We start from the raw sequence: 15,705 nt of genomic DNA, 5'->3' as shown, positions 1-15,705 counted from the left end.
GAATGCTGACAAACCCAAGGCCACGAGAAGCCTGTGACTCAGAAGGAAACACAGGACAGGAGACATCTGACCATGCAGTCTACTTGCCAAGACTACTTGCTGCTAACAATCTTTATTCTTCTCAGTTCTGAACTTCTGGAAATATATAATATGGCTGGGTGTTACTGCATTAAGTAGGAGACAAAGCATCATATAAAAATCAAATCTACAGATAATCAGAAAGGCACATTTTGGACAATACTTTTGATATTCTATACTTTTTCTTTCCATCCCATAAAAATAATTTTTTTTCCATCTACTGAGAGATTGGCGGGGAGAAAGATGGTGAGAGAAGCAAAAGAAATGAAGAATTTACAAACTGGATGATCTGACCCTGAACAGTTGAATGCATTGAAAATATATGCATTTCAGATAGAGTTTTAGTGTGGAAAAACCCTAAAGAGAGAGACCCTATCTTCAGTATTTAGCATTTTAGAGAGCATCAAGATTCTTCTACTTTAATCTGCTCCATGGTTGCCAGCTAGTTAGTTATCAATGTGAAGTGGAAACCTGAAAAAATTTAAAGCATGTGTTAAAAATGTTACTTTTTATGATATAAATATCTTCCAAAATTAAGGTAAAATAAACAGTGTTTCCCAATTCATTGCATTTAAAAAAAAAAAACAGTTGTGTGTTCCTATTGAAACAATTCCTACACTTTCACCTCTAAAAAATTACTTAAAAACTTTTGGCAAGATCAAGATGATCAGCCCTGTGATTCTGGACATTGTGGAAAACCTATCTCATTATTTCTCCTAAAAACATGCAAAATTCACTACCATTCTGAAACTCTGCTCAACACATTTTTTTAAATAAACTTATTTTGTTTGTTTTAGAACAGTTTTAAAGAAAAATTGCAAAGATGGTACAGAAAGTTTCCATATACCCCATACTCAGTTTCACCTATTATTAACATCTAACATTAATATTGTACACTTGTTACAATTAATGAACTAATATGGACACATTATTATTAACTAGTAAAGTCCATACATTATTGAGATTTCCTTAGTTTTTACCTAATGTCCTTTTTCTGTTTCAGAGTCCCATCCAAAATACCACATTTCAATTAGTCATTATATTTCTTTAGGCTCCCCTTGGCTGTGACAGTTTCTCAGACTTTCCTTGTTTTGATGACCTTGACAGTTATGAGGAGTACTGGTCAGGTATTTTGTAGAATGTCCTCAATTGGGATTTGACTGATGTTCCTCTCATGAGTAGACTGGGGTTATAATTGTGAGGAGGAAGACCACCCAGATAAAGTGCCATTTTCATCACATCACATTGAGTGTATGCCATCAACATAGCAGTACACTGAAATCACTCTTGATGTTGACCTGGATCACCTGGCTGAGATGGTGTTTGTCAGGTGTCTCCACTGTGAAGTTATTCTTTCATCCCCCTTTCTATCATGCACTCTTTGGAAGTATACTGTTTGTTTATACATTCAACTATTGAAGAATATCTTGGTTGGTTCCATTTTTTGGCAATTATGAGTAAATCTTCTCCAAATATTTGCATGTAGATTTTTAGGTGGATGTACATTTTCAGATCAGTTGAGTAAATACCGTGGAGCATAACTGCTGGATCATATGGTACAACTATGTTTAACTTTGTAAGAAATTGCCTTCCAAAATGGCTGAACCATTTTGCATTCGTACCAGCAATCAACGAGAGCTCCTTTTTCTACATCCTCACCAGCAATTAGTATTGTTAGTTTTTTGGATTTTAGTCATTCTAATAGGTGGGTAGAAGAAACTCATTATTGATTAATTTTTAATTACTTAGTGAAAAATGATGTTGAGTATCTTTTCACATGCTTGTCCCCCAATACATTTTTAAATACTTAGATAATTTGATTGTCGAAGTAGGATCACAATATTATATAGTTTTTCAATTTATGTATTAGATGTTCTCACCCAAGAAAATTTCCTAAAATTTCTGGCTTTGGATTACACAGACATATATCCCCCATACATTACCAATTTTGACATTATTTGTAGAAGGAGTCTATTTTAAATGACTATTATGCATGTTTAGTGAGTTATTTTATTGGCAGTCTACATAATAATCTTAAATATTTGTACAATTAAAAACTTCCTCTTTCTGCATCCAAGAAGGAAGACAGTGCCCAACAGTATATATTACCTAACAATGAAGGAGAGGACCAACATCTGCCCCAATTATCACATAGTCATGTTCTGTGTCCTTGGACAAGTCACTTTACTATGTGAGCCCTCAGCATCCTCATCTGTGTATAATGGCTTGATTGTAGATAACCAAGGGTCTCTTTTAACAGTCTGGTTTTATTCTTTACTCCCCTCTAGAGTGTCAGGCACTGACCAGAGTCTCATTGCCACAGTATTCTTTTCTTTGGCTACCTTCCTCCTACCATTCCCACACTAAAGCTCCTCTGTTTAGTTGTTAGTACCTTTTGCAGACCACTCCTTAAATACAACATATAATTTTGTTGGCTTTTATTATCTGGAGATTACTTTCCTTTGTTAATTTGCTGTGTTTTCATTTTTTCATATCAAGTCTAATTAGAAAGAACTTGCTTTGTTTGAGAGTAATTAAATTTTATCAAGGCAAATTAAATACAAGTCGATGGCCTTATAGTTTATGTAAAAATTATCCTAGACTGCTTACTAAAATCTAAATTAAATTCCTTTTTATTCCTTCACTGGGAAGACTCCGTGAACAGAATTTGGGTTCTTGATCAATTTCAGCTTTTGGACTGCTCTCTTTATAAGGGACAGATTTTAGAAGCCAAGAAATTGAGCCTGAAAAATAACAAACCACCAAACAGTCTTACTCAGGATATATTTGATAAACTCTCTTTTCCTTGCTGCTAAATGTATCCTGTTGCCTTGAAAGAAACGAATACACCTACCTTATACAGGGAGAAATTCTCTCTCCAAGGAGTATTCTACTCATTCAAGTTCACTATAGGTCAGGCTAAGAGCAGTGCTAGTATAACTCATATTTCTTCCCACAGACATCCTTAACTGCTTCAGGATGTAGGATTAATTAGAAAAAAAATACCCAGTAGACACAGTATGTGACACACAGCAATCACCTGCATGGGTTGCCATTGTGTTTAAGTCACACAGATTGCCTTGTGAGTCATCAAATCAATGTTCTAGCAGAGACTGTGCGTTCAGAGTCAGTTTACTAGCAGAGAATGTATATGAGTGAGTGCTTTTGAAAGTTCAGGTAAGTCAAGTGATAGGTAACAGGAAAGCAGCATTTCCTCCTTTACAAACCTAGGCATTGTATATTCCAAACCAGAAAAATAAAACTTTCTCTAATGAGCAACTGTACTGTTTTTTTCACTCTCGCACAGATCTTGAAGCACAGGTCTCAAGTCAGGGGCTTGAAGGTGTTCATTGCGCTCTCTAACACGTTTGCCATTTAATTTATCCCCTAGGAAATTGACCTTACTCTGGCTGTCCAGACATGTATTCGTGGCCTTGTGGATATATGAAATTCAGTACATGTTTACCATTGAATTAGAAAAAAAGAAAAGTACATAGGCTTTGAATAAGGGCGTAGGAGGTCTCAGCCTCGAGTAAAATGTATGACTGATACCACAAGCATGTCCCAACAAACATCTTAAGGTGGCTTTATGTGAGGTGGCATGCTTATCTCATCTGCCTACTCTGGGTGGGCCCTAGAACTCCAGCAGCTGTAGTAGGTCCAGATACTGTCAGATGTCATAATACTTGAAATGGTTTTATTTTTTTTTAAACAATTTTTAAATTTTTATTTATTTATTTTTGGCTGCGTTGGGTCTTCGTTACTGCGCGCAGGCTTTCTCTAGTTGCGGTGAGTGGGGGCTACTCTTCGTTGTGGTGCGCAGGTTTCTCATTGCAGTGGCTTCTCTTGTTGCAGAGCACGGACTCTAGGCACACGGGCTTCAGTAGTTGCAGTACGCAGGCTCAGTAGTTGTGGCGCACGGCCTTAGTTGCTCCATGGCATGTGGGATCTTCCCAGACCAGGGCTGGAAGCTGTGTCCGCTGCATTGGCAGGCGGATTCTTAACCACTGCACCACCAGGGAAGTCCCTTGGCATGGTTTTAGATTGGAACTTTATGAATATGACAAATTTAAAACTCAGAAATAAATATATATGTAGATTACTACAGAGTTAACTTACATGAGACCAACTACAAAAGGTTTTCAATAGGATTATGTGTTCCCTTACCTACTAAGGAATTAATTCTTTTAAACAAATAAACAAAACATCCTTATATGCTTTTGGGGTCTAATTTCTAAGTTGTTTTATACATTTTCAAACTGTCTAGGTTCTACTGATACTCTTTTGTGTGTCCAAGTTGTTCTTTTCCTGGAAAAAAAAATAATACAAACTAACTTTTTTTTTTTTTTAATATTTATTTTTGGCTGCGTTGGGTCTTCGTTGCTGTATGCGGGCTTTCTCTAGGTGCAGCAAGTGGGGGCTACCCTTCATTATGGTGCACGGGCTTCTCATTGCGGTGGCCTCTCTTTGTTGTGGAGCACAGGCTCCGGGTGTGCGGGCTTCAGTAGTTGTGGCATGCGGGCTCAGTATCTGTGGCCCGCGGGCTCTAGAGCGCAGGCTCAGTAGTTGTGGTGCACGGGCTTAGTTGCTCTGTGCATGTGGGATCCGCCCGGACCAGGGCTCGAACCCGTGTCCCCTTGCATTAGCAGGTGGGTTCTCAACCACTGCACCACCAGGGAGGTCCCCAAACTAACTTTATTTAAGGACATACCACATTTGCAGAACTGTTCTAAATTCCTTATGTGTATTAACTCATGTTTCTTTCATCAGGGCCTCTATTGCTATTTTCCAGGACATTCTCTATCTCAGTCCACAAGTGCTCAGTGTTAGACTGTAAAAGCTGTCTTCTCAGGAAGGAGTTTGCTTTCCCTCAATGTTCTGTACTGAAGGGGCCAGGGAGTTAGTGATTGTCTGGGAATGGCTGCTCTGCTTGTGTGGCCTTGAAATCTGTGTATCTCTTTGATTATGTACTGCATGCTGACCTCAGGAATAACTTCTAAAATGTAACTTCTAGAATAGGATCAAGTTGGAATAGCTTTTCCCACTGCCCATGAACATGGAAAATATAACCCTCTCTATGAAAGATCAATAATAGAATAGAGCTTTGTGAGAAAATTCATGATTACCACTGTAGAATATTACAATAATAATCTGTTGCCAGTTGCTCATGATTCTACCACTGTAGAATATTACAATAATAATCTGTTGCCAGTTGCTCAATAATCTGTTGCCAGTTGCTCATTATTGTACAGGGTATATATGTACTTTGTGATACCTAATTTAGCTGTGATACCTAATGGGTTCATTTTCTACTTCCCATTCTCGGATACATTTTGCATAGATGGAATTCTGGATAACAAAGGGTTCTGCCCTGTCTCTTATTGTAAACCACATTATTGATGTGTAGTAGTTTATTGCCTTTGGAAGGATTCTATGCTTGGCATTAGGGGTCTCAATTTATAATCTGTGTATTCTCTTTAGCACCAAGTTCAGAAATAATATAATTACTATTTTAAAATTATTAACATTTGGGTCTACTAGGCTAAATGCTTTATATTCATTATCCCCTTTAATCCTCACAACACTCCTGTGAAGTAGGTACTGTTCTTAATCCAGTTTGACATATGATCAAAGTCTGATTTGATCATGTTAAATAACTCTACTACTTAGAGTTTAAAAGCAGGTCTGCTGATTCTGGAATCTGGTCTTCACTGTGATAGTTGTGTCTTACACATTGTGTTCATGCTAATGAAACAAAACACAGTGATTCACTTGTTAGATGAAGGTAGATCTTAACATTCTCTCTCCCTGGTCATGTAAAATGATTAAGGAGGAAAGTGGAGAAAAACAAAAGAAATCCTTGGTCTTCAGCAGCAGGGGAGCTCTTACAGGTTTTCTAGGGTGGGTATAAACACAGCTGAGTAGTTGAAATATTGCTTTGAGCCAAGAGAATGTGGTTTGAGTTTCAGTGCCTATCATACTGGCTTATATTTAGAAGACACTCAATAAGCATACATATAGCTTGTGGAGCAGCTAACGGTAATGCCACCAAGCCACTCCTACTCCATGGTGTTTAAAGGTGCTACTGTGTTACCCTAGCTCACCGTCCTTCTTCTCTTCCAATCTTCACAATAGTCCATGATTTAGATAGGACAGATTTATTATTCATTTTTAGTAGTAAACACTAATCTGTTTAGTAGTAAACGTACTTGATAATGTTTGTTAGAGATTTGATTCTAATAATTTTGAAAATTGAAAACTGCCAAGTCGGGGGTAGCAAGTGGTTTACACTTTCTTCTGGGAGAATTGACTTTGGTCAGCCTTTTAAATCTTGCCGATACAGATATAGATGGAGACCCATATTTTTAGAAATCCCTGGATTATAAAAATTTAACCCAAATGCTGCTACTTCCAACTGATATGTTGAGTTCTATTTAATTCTATAATTCTATATTTGGGAATGCTATAATGCTATAAATCCAATCCTATAATTGTGAATATTAGCAGGACTCTGCCCCCAGTCTTGATTTAGACTGCCTTAAAATCAAGAATGCCTTGTTCTTAGAAGGTTTGTGGTTTTTTTTTTGTCTAGATAGTTATTCACAGGATTCTGGGAGCTGAGGCAAGGTTACGACAGAGGGACTTACAAGTCTCACACTTCTGCCACCCTGCTCCTCCTCCTAGTGCGGGTTGAGCTGTGATGGGAAGTTGACCTGGGGCTTATGCTCTGCTGCCTGGACTGATCGATTGGTAACCCGAACATGTGCTGGCTAAGACAGAGCAATCAGGATTTTGAGAAATAGAGGGAACAATTGTGATGAACTCTTCCAGGCCATTGTGGTCCAATTACACACAAGTGGGGGCTGGATGGGGCTGGATCTTATCTCAAGGAAACAGGTAGTGTTACTGTCTATCATTCTGGCGTCACTAAAACAAGTCTGATTTCATTTAAAACAAGAACAAGAAAAACACCTAATAGTTGGGCTTAGACTGGAGTTTGGAGGTGCTTGGAGATTCTCACTGGTGGGACTGAGCTGGTCTCCATGATACCAGAGGCTGTGGGAGCTGGTCAGGGACCCTGCAGTGCAACTGAGTTTGTGGGTCCTAAAAATAACCAGCACTGAATGCAGCTGTTGGTTACTCTGCATTAGACTTAAGTGACATCTTATTGATGTTAAAGTCACTGACTGGTATCACTTGTGCTGAGTAGAGTTAGCAAGGGCAGAGCCCTCCTTAGAGCTGACGAAGAGGTATCAGTGGGATCACCTCACTCAGACAGGCCTACCCCAACATCCTCGGGCCAGGCAGGAATGCACAGGAAACGTGCACACCCACGCCTGAATATTTAAACATCATGAATCAAGCTACCTAACTGTCCAGAATATGACCCATCCTCCTCATCCATGGCTGGATATCCCAGACCGCATTTCCAATCTCCATACGCCCTCCCACAGCAAACAGCCACCCTTAGTGGTCTCCTGGAGCCTAGAGGGTGTGCCCATTGCATGTTCAGGCTTCAGGATGAAGGGCCAGGGTTGCAGCCTGAAATTGCTCTGGGCAGGAGATTCTGGAGTCCCTGGGACCCAGAACATGGTCTAGAAAAGGGTAGGTCGGCCCAGTGGATTCCCCAACCCCATGGGGTGGAGCATGGCTGGAGGTAGGTCAAAGCAGGTGCCTTGCCCAGTTCTAAGAGCAGGAATGCCAGTAAATGACAGTTTTCCCAAATGGCAACATTGTATGCGTTAGAAGCAGGAAGATCAACAGTGAGATCCAAAAAGAGAGGAAAAGAAGGGAGGGAGGAAGGGAGCGAGGGGGAGGAGGAGCAGGGGAGAGAGAGAGATCAGAACAGAAAAAACTAAAAGGATCCTGCCAGCGATCACAAGACCCCTGAGCAACTCTCAGAAATAGGTGGGGTGACACTGAGAGGGGCTCATTTCACGCAAATTAGCCATTGGAAGTTTCAACTGTAAAATTATAATTTGAAAATAAAGGGGTGTATCTTTTGAGATAGATTACATAGGAACAGGTTACGTTGCATAATTCTTGCATTACAATGCATCCCCCAGCTAGGAGAAAACAAACTCCTAAGGGGTTAAGAGGCTTCCGCAGTCACATTTCTACAGCACAGCAGAGTGAGCATTCGGTTTACAAGTCAAGCATCTTCTGTGACAAGATATACCGAGGAGAAGCAGCCAGAGGAGGTAAAGGAAGTTCAGGGTGGGCGTATTAATGAGAGCTCAGCACAGCATCTTGCTGGAACCCGGATGCAAGGAAGAATTCTCGCTTCATTGATTTTCCTCAATAGGTCTTCCCACCTCACTGATTTTTGCTGATGAGTGAATTGGCTTCCTGGCTGTCGGAGGTGTTTTTATTTCCTTTTGATTCCCCTTACTTAATTTTCTAAACTGGTGTATTTTTTAATGGTAACCATGATGAATTTCTACTTTGAGTCAACATCATTAGTCCACTTCCCCAGTATAGGATTACTGACTTTACCGAGAAACTCCTTGCTTCCTTCTCATGACGGGAATTTTTCTGACCATTTTTAATGCTTCTTTTCTCATACGGTATGACTAGTCTATACCCCTAGATGACTACTGCCTAAATTCTGATACTTTTTTCAAAGGAGTCAAGGATAGGTACTACCTATTGAGCACCTATTGTACTGGACGCCTTTTTCCTTGTAGCAATGCTCTGTGACAAAAACAACGAAAGTAATAACTAGCCTCTATTGAGTACTTACTGTGCCTGGCACTGTGCTAAGCTCTGTACATCTGTTTGGTTGTTTGTTGTCATGGCCCCATCGAGGAAGAGCGATCACTCCCATTTTAGAAGTGAGGGAACGTGCAGAGAGCATTGCGTGAACTGTTTAAGGCCAGTGATGGTGAAGCTAGGATCTGACCCTCAGTCTGATTCATTCCATGTCCATTTTGTTATGCCTGTATTATTTCCCGTATTTTGTAATACAGTAATTTAGTGTGCCTGCTTTTTTTTCCAGAAGAAATACATCATTATTTATAGTTATTATACTCTGACCCATAACATGTGGTTGTCCTGGGACTGTTAGAGCTAAAAAAGACATTGGAGAGAACATCTAGTCTGATACTCTCATTTTATGATCAGGAAACAGAAGTTCAGAGGAATTAAGTGACGTGCTGAAGGCCTTGCAGTTGAGCTGGACAGAACCCCAAACACTTGTTTTCCAAATTCTTATTCTGGTTTTTGTTTGCTCGTTTGTCTTCACCAAAATTTTTAGGGGTCTATAGTATGAACCCAATTTGCCAATCCTGAAAATTTTAATTTATAATGTTCTGTGTATCACCATTTTTTAACCTTTCTGTCTCAACAGTGAAACCCAACGTTCTCTAAATAACAGTGTAAAAACTGAATTATAAGTCCTCAACTAAAAATTCAGAAACTGAAAAAAATATATACAAATGGAGTATCACTTTTCACAAGTAAATGAAAAGTAACTTTGCTATTATCAGAAGACTGATGAGGGACTTCCCTGGTGGTGCAGTGGTTAAGAATCCGCCTGCCAATGCTGGGGACATGAGTTCGATCCCTGGTCCGGGAAGATCCTAATGCCTCGGAGCAACTAAACCTGTGCGCCACAACTACTGAGCCTGCACTCTAGAGCCCCTGAGCCACAACTACTGAGCCCGTGCACCACAACTACTGAAGCCCACGCGCCGCAACCACTGAAGCCCGCATGCCTAGAGCCCGTATGCCTAGAGCCCGTGCTCCGCAACAAGAGAAGCCACCGCATTGAGAAGCCCGTGCACCACAACGAAGAGTAGCCCCCGCTCGCCGCAACTAGAGAAAGCCCGTGCACAGCAATGAAGACGCAACGCAGCCAAAAAAAAAAAAAAAAAGTTATTTCCGGCCAAGGAGGCGTTAATTAGAAGACTGATGAAATCTAGAATATTTTTAAATGAATAGCTCTTAGGCTTTAAAAGAAAACCTTTATTACTATTATATTTATAGCCATATAATTGCCCTATGAATACATTCATGGAATGAATTATGGTACCTGCCGTGAGCTATAAAGCAAGACATAAAGTGTGGCAAGACGTACTTAACTTTGCTGATGGAATGCCCATTCCCCTACCTCCAACAGTAATACGCTTGATTAGAATGGCTTATTAACCATAGATCAGAAAGCTAACATGTACAGCAACTAAACAATGTACTAGATTAAATAGTGAATTAATATCCATTAGTAGTTCAGGCTTTATTTCCAAGTATGCTGCTATTTCTGCCACATCATTATCAGGCAATAATTGCTACGTCAGAGAAAACAGTGGGGTTGCTCCATACCTCTTGCCGTTCCCAAGGGTAAATATGCCATAAGGAATTTAACAAGGGACAAAAGGATTAAGTTCAGAAGAGAAACAGCTCATTGAAAAAAAAAGGATATGCAGAGGACCACACACATTTTCAAAGTAGCATCTGGTTTATTATTCAGTGTTGCTCAGGCATGATATTAGAATTCTTACATGCCAAGAGCCAGAAAACTCAAAGGTAAAGTTAAGAGCCAGCTGCTAAATTCAGATTATTACGTGCCTGGTAACAGGAGCAGTAGAATAGTTAAGTGGTTTCACTACCAACCCATCTACCAAATCACTTCTCTACATGTCTGTCTATCCACTTGCTGTATACTGTGGGTAGTTGTATGAGCATTTGTATGTATGACAAATGTATGACATTCCAGTATTTAGTCAGTTTTACCTTTGAGAATAATGACAAAACAGCAGTTATGCTATTATATATATGACCGCTTACATTTTTAAAAGTTTTGTTGAATCCATTAGGAAATATCCAAAGCAATTTTTTCATGAATATGCCATATTTTTTTTTCCTTTTGGAAACTGTTGTAATTTGTCTCTCTCAGGAAAGTAACAAAACATTATATTTCTATGGATATGTGTGCCATTTTCTGGAGATGTTAATAACCAAAAATAATTGCAAGACTTTATAAGAACAGTACAGTGTCCTGACCCTGTAGCCAAATACAGAGTCATGTGGTCTAAAGTTTTAGAGAAACCACAATCCCAAAATGTCACTTATTTGGCTTAATTGTAGATATTGAAGAGGATCTCTGTGTAAAGTAGCATCTGAACTAGAAAAAAATTAAGTCATGAACTTTTAACTTTCTGGGAAAAGACATATATTAGATGATAACTCCCAACCTGAGCTTCCCACCACAACATCTATACCTGCCCATCCACAGCTCCGCCCACCTGTCCTCACCTTCCCTGCTGTCACAACAGAAGAAAGATCACACCTCCTATCTAAAGCCAACTTCTTCCACGTGCCCTACCAATCCCATCTCCAATCCCCTCCTGTGGAAATTGGCACTAGTGATTATCTCCTCTCTCCACTGCGTATTCTCAAACTCATTCCCTGCAAACAATTCTCCCCCTCAGCTTTCCCTTTCAACAGCGTTTAACTATGCCTAAGACATTTTTATCTTAAAACACACACACACAGAGCACTCTCTTATTCCACTGTCCTTCACAGCCAAGCTTTGTGAACCCTGCTATCTTGATTTTCTCATTTCTCATTCACTTGCTTCCTTTTAGAAAATGTATTAGAATATTTCAAGTCTGTCCATGCTTCCCAAGCTGCTCCAATCTGAATCCCACTCTGCCTAAATATTCTTGCTGAGGTGACCAATGACCTTCGCATTGCTAATCCAATGGCCATGTTCATTCTGTGTCTTGTCTGACATCTCAGTATCCAACACAGGCAGGTAGTCTCCTCCCCTGGCGGATAGGCCACCCTCCTCTCCTGTTTCTTTTCCATCTTCTCTACTCTTCCCTCCCTGTCTCCTTTAGCATCTCTTCTCATCTCTTGCTCCTCTACTCATGTTTATTTTTTTTAATTTTTATTGAAATATAGTTGATTTACAGTCAACTATAGTTTCAGGTATATAGCAGAGTGATTCAGTTATACATACATTTGTATATCTATTATTTTGTAGATCCTTTTCCATTATAGGTTATTACAAGATACTTGAGTATATTTCCCTGTGCTATACAGTAGGTCCTTGTTGTTTATCTCTTTTACATATCGTAGTGTGTATATTTTTTTTTTAATTTATTTATTTTTATTTATTTATGACTGTGTTGGGTCTTCGTTTCTGTGCGAGGGCTTTCTCTAGTTGTGGTAAGCTGGGGCCACTCTTCATCGCGGTGCGCGGGCCTCTCACTATCGTGGCCTCTCTTGCTGTGGAGCACAGGCTCCAGACGCGCAGGCTCAGTAGTTGTGGCGCACGGGCTTAGCTGCTCTGAGGCATGTGGGATCTTCCTGGGCCAGGGCTCGAACCTGTGTCCCCTGCATTGGCAGGCAGATTCTCAACCACTGCGCCACCAGGGAAGCCCCGTAGTGTGTATATTTTAATCCCAAACTCCTAATTTATCCCCCCCTTCCCCTTTGTTTTCTATGTCTGTGAGTCTATTTCTATTTTGTAAATAAGTTCATTTGTATCTTTTTTTTCCAGATTCCACATATAAGTGATAACATAGATATTTGTCTTTCCCTGTCTGATTTACTTCACTTAGTATGATAATCTCTAGGTTCATCCATGTTGCTGCAAATGGCATTATTTCATTCTTTCTTATGGCTAATAGTCCATCGTATATATTTACCACATCTTCTTTATCCATTCATCTGTCGATGGACATTTAGGTTGTTGCCATGTCTTGGCTATTGTAAATAGTGCTGCAGTGAACATTGGGGTGCATGTATCTTTTCGAATTATAGTTTTCTCCAGATATATGCCCAGGAGTGGGATTGCAGAATCATATGGTAACTCTACTTCTTTTAGTTTTTTCAGGAACCTCCATACTGTTTTCCATAGTGGCTGCACCAATTTACATTCCCACCAACAGTGTAGGAGGGTTCCCTTTTCTCCACACCCTCTCCAGCATTTATTATTTTCTACTCATGTTTGAATGATGGAAGTTCTCAGGGAAGTGTTGGAAGCATTCCTCTTTTCTCTTTCACAACACTCACATCCTCGGCAATCTCGAGCACTCCTATGAGTCATGTACCACTTGTGCACAGATAACTCCCAGCATATATAACCCAGCCCAAACCACCATTCTGAAATCCAGAACCATATAGCCAATTGATGGTTTAACATCTCCACTTAGAAAAGGCACAGACAACTGAAACTCAACATGTCTGAGTTTGAATTCATTTTCCCAGCTAAACCTCCTTTCTGCCAGTGTTTCCTTTTGAAAAGTGCATCACATACTCCTTGTTGCTTCTGCCAGAAACCAAGGAACTAGATTGGACCAAAACACAGACAACAGCAAATCAATTGTTCAACATTATTTAGTGAGTGTATTAGTCTCCTAGCGCCGCCATAACAAATTACCACAAACTTGGTGACTTAAAACAACAGAAATTTATTCTCTCATAGTTCTGGAAGCGAGATGTCTGAAATCAAGGTGTCAACAAGGCCATCCTCCCTTTGAAAGCTTCAGGTTGTTATGGGTTGAGTTGCATCTTCCTACCTCTTCCAGCTCCTGGTGGCCCCAGGCATTCCTTGGCTTGTGGCTCTATAACTAGTCCTGCCTCTGTCTTCACATGGTCTTCCCTTTTGTCTCTTATAAGAACACAGTCATTGGATTTAGGGCCCACTCTAAATCCAGGATGATTTCATCTCCAAATCCTTAACTAATCACATCTGCAAAAACCCTGTTTCTGAATAAGGTCACATTCTGAAGTTCTGAATGGACATGAATTTCTGGGGATACTATGAAACTTACTACCAGGGGAATGGAGAGGAACAAATTTCATAACTCAAAAGATATAGATAGGAACATATTCACTTGTTAATTCACTTCCACTGGCCAAAGCAAGAAAATGTTTTGGGGGGAAAATGACAAAACCCCCTTCTCACGTTTCTTCAGTTTTAGTTCTCCTCAGCTGTTTTATTTTCCTTTGCTCCAAACTTAATGATTTATTATTTTGGTAGATGACAAAATATTTAAATTCTTATAATTAAACAAACAAACAAACAACATGTTCCAGTAAATAGCATTAGGCCTAGCTGGTTTAAAGATTTTAACTGGATCTAAGGGCTAATTTTCAACTGACTGCTCTGAAAATAGGTTCAGAAAGAGGCTGCAGTAGGAGAAGGCATTTCTATTTTTCATTTTCCACTCATGGGCACTGTATACCTCAGCACTGTATATAGTGGGCTGTGTTTATAGTTTGCTAAGTTACCCAGTGGAGTTGTAATGCGTTTGAAAGATCAGCATTCTGACAGCTGTCCTGCTGGTCTTCCCAGGAACCTTGTCGGTCCAAGGTCATCCTTGACATCACCTTCCCCCTCATACCCTACATCCAATCAAGTCCACTGATTCTACCTTCTACATATCTTTCCAATCCATCTACTCCTCTCCACCTTCACTACCAGAACCCTAGTCCAAACCATCATCTTTGTCTGCTTAAACAACCTCAATAGTTTCCTAACTGACCTCCCCAGATAAATCTTTCACAAAGCAACAGCAGAAGCTTTTCTAAATGCAAGATTGATCATTTCACTCATCTGTTTCAGTATCATCCCATTCCTTTATTTTAGAGGCTAAACTCTTTACCAAGGCCCTCATGGCACACTGCCTTCTGGACCCCACAAAACTCTGTAGCTTCATCTCTTACTACACACATTCTACAAAGCTGTGTTCCTTGACGGTATCAATCTCTCTCTAACCTACCTCAGGGCCTTCACACATGCTATTCCCTTTGCCTGGTATATTGCTTAAGAACTTAAAAGCACAGGCTTTGTACTGCATTTGACATCCTATTCTGTTTATGAGCTGTGTGGCCTTTTGCCAGTCTTTGAACTTCTCTAAGCCTCGCTTTCTGCGTTAAAAAAAAATGTGAATGAAAGTAACATTCTCAAAATTGGTGCAGGGATCAAACACGAAAATGGATTTAAAAATTTTTCCAAATTACACAGTACTATATAAATCCTAGTTATAATTAGTACCATTATTCTAACAGCAATATCCAGTTGAAGGCCTTGAATCTCACTTTAAAGTACAACTTAAGGACAGTGTTAAGTTGACAGATCTATATCAATATGTAAGTGCTTGCAGAAGACTTTTTTTAAAAATTGCTCTAAAATTGATTGTGTTCATATATGCCTATTATAATAATTTATCAAGCATGTATTTTTCAGCCTTTTTTGGAACAAGTTCCAAATTAACAGAATCCAAATTAAAGTTTTATGTCATATAAGGGAAAATTAGGTGATTCCCTATACAGTTTTGTGTGCAGTAGGGTGACCAATTTATTTTATCTTCTTTGGCCTGAGACTTTCGTAGTCTTAGCACCAAAAAGTACCATATCCTGAGGACCCCTCAGTTAGTTAATCACCCCAGCGTACAAACTAATGTTCTTGATGTTCCTTCCACCTGCAAGAAAATCCTTTCCATGCCTCATCCAAGGCTCCCATTCCTTCCTGATTGTATATGCAGGGTTCCCTAATGCACATGAAAATGGTGGATTCAGGGGAGGGGGAATATTGCCTGGCTTTGTCTCTTGCAAAGCCCTGACAGTGAGAGTCATGCTAGTGGCTTAAGAATGTGGCCTTGGAGAGTTGTGAGT

At 39.7% G+C, this 15,705-nt stretch overlaps 1 long non-coding RNA gene across 2 annotated transcripts in view; it reads left to right on the top strand.

Moving 5' to 3' along the window:
- The window catches only part of LOC103009280 (uncharacterized), a 119,354-nt gene extending 109,154 nt beyond the window's left edge, over positions 1-10,200 (top strand). For both annotated transcript variants that reach the window (XR_009008984.1, XR_009008985.1), the window contains exon 7: positions 9,428-10,200. This is a non-coding gene — a long non-coding RNA (uncharacterized LOC103009280). The remainder of the gene's footprint in view (positions 1-9,427) is intronic.
- The last annotated feature ends 5,505 nt before the right edge of the window (positions 10,201-15,705 follow it).

Source organism: Balaenoptera acutorostrata, chromosome 8, assembly GCF_949987535.1.
Source record: "Balaenoptera acutorostrata chromosome 8, mBalAcu1.1, whole genome shotgun sequence".
In the NCBI taxonomy this organism is placed as follows: domain Eukaryota; kingdom Metazoa; phylum Chordata; class Mammalia; order Artiodactyla; family Balaenopteridae; genus Balaenoptera; species Balaenoptera acutorostrata.
The sequence above is the reverse complement of the archived record's forward strand: the minus strand, read 5'-3'. Positions and strand labels throughout refer to the sequence as shown.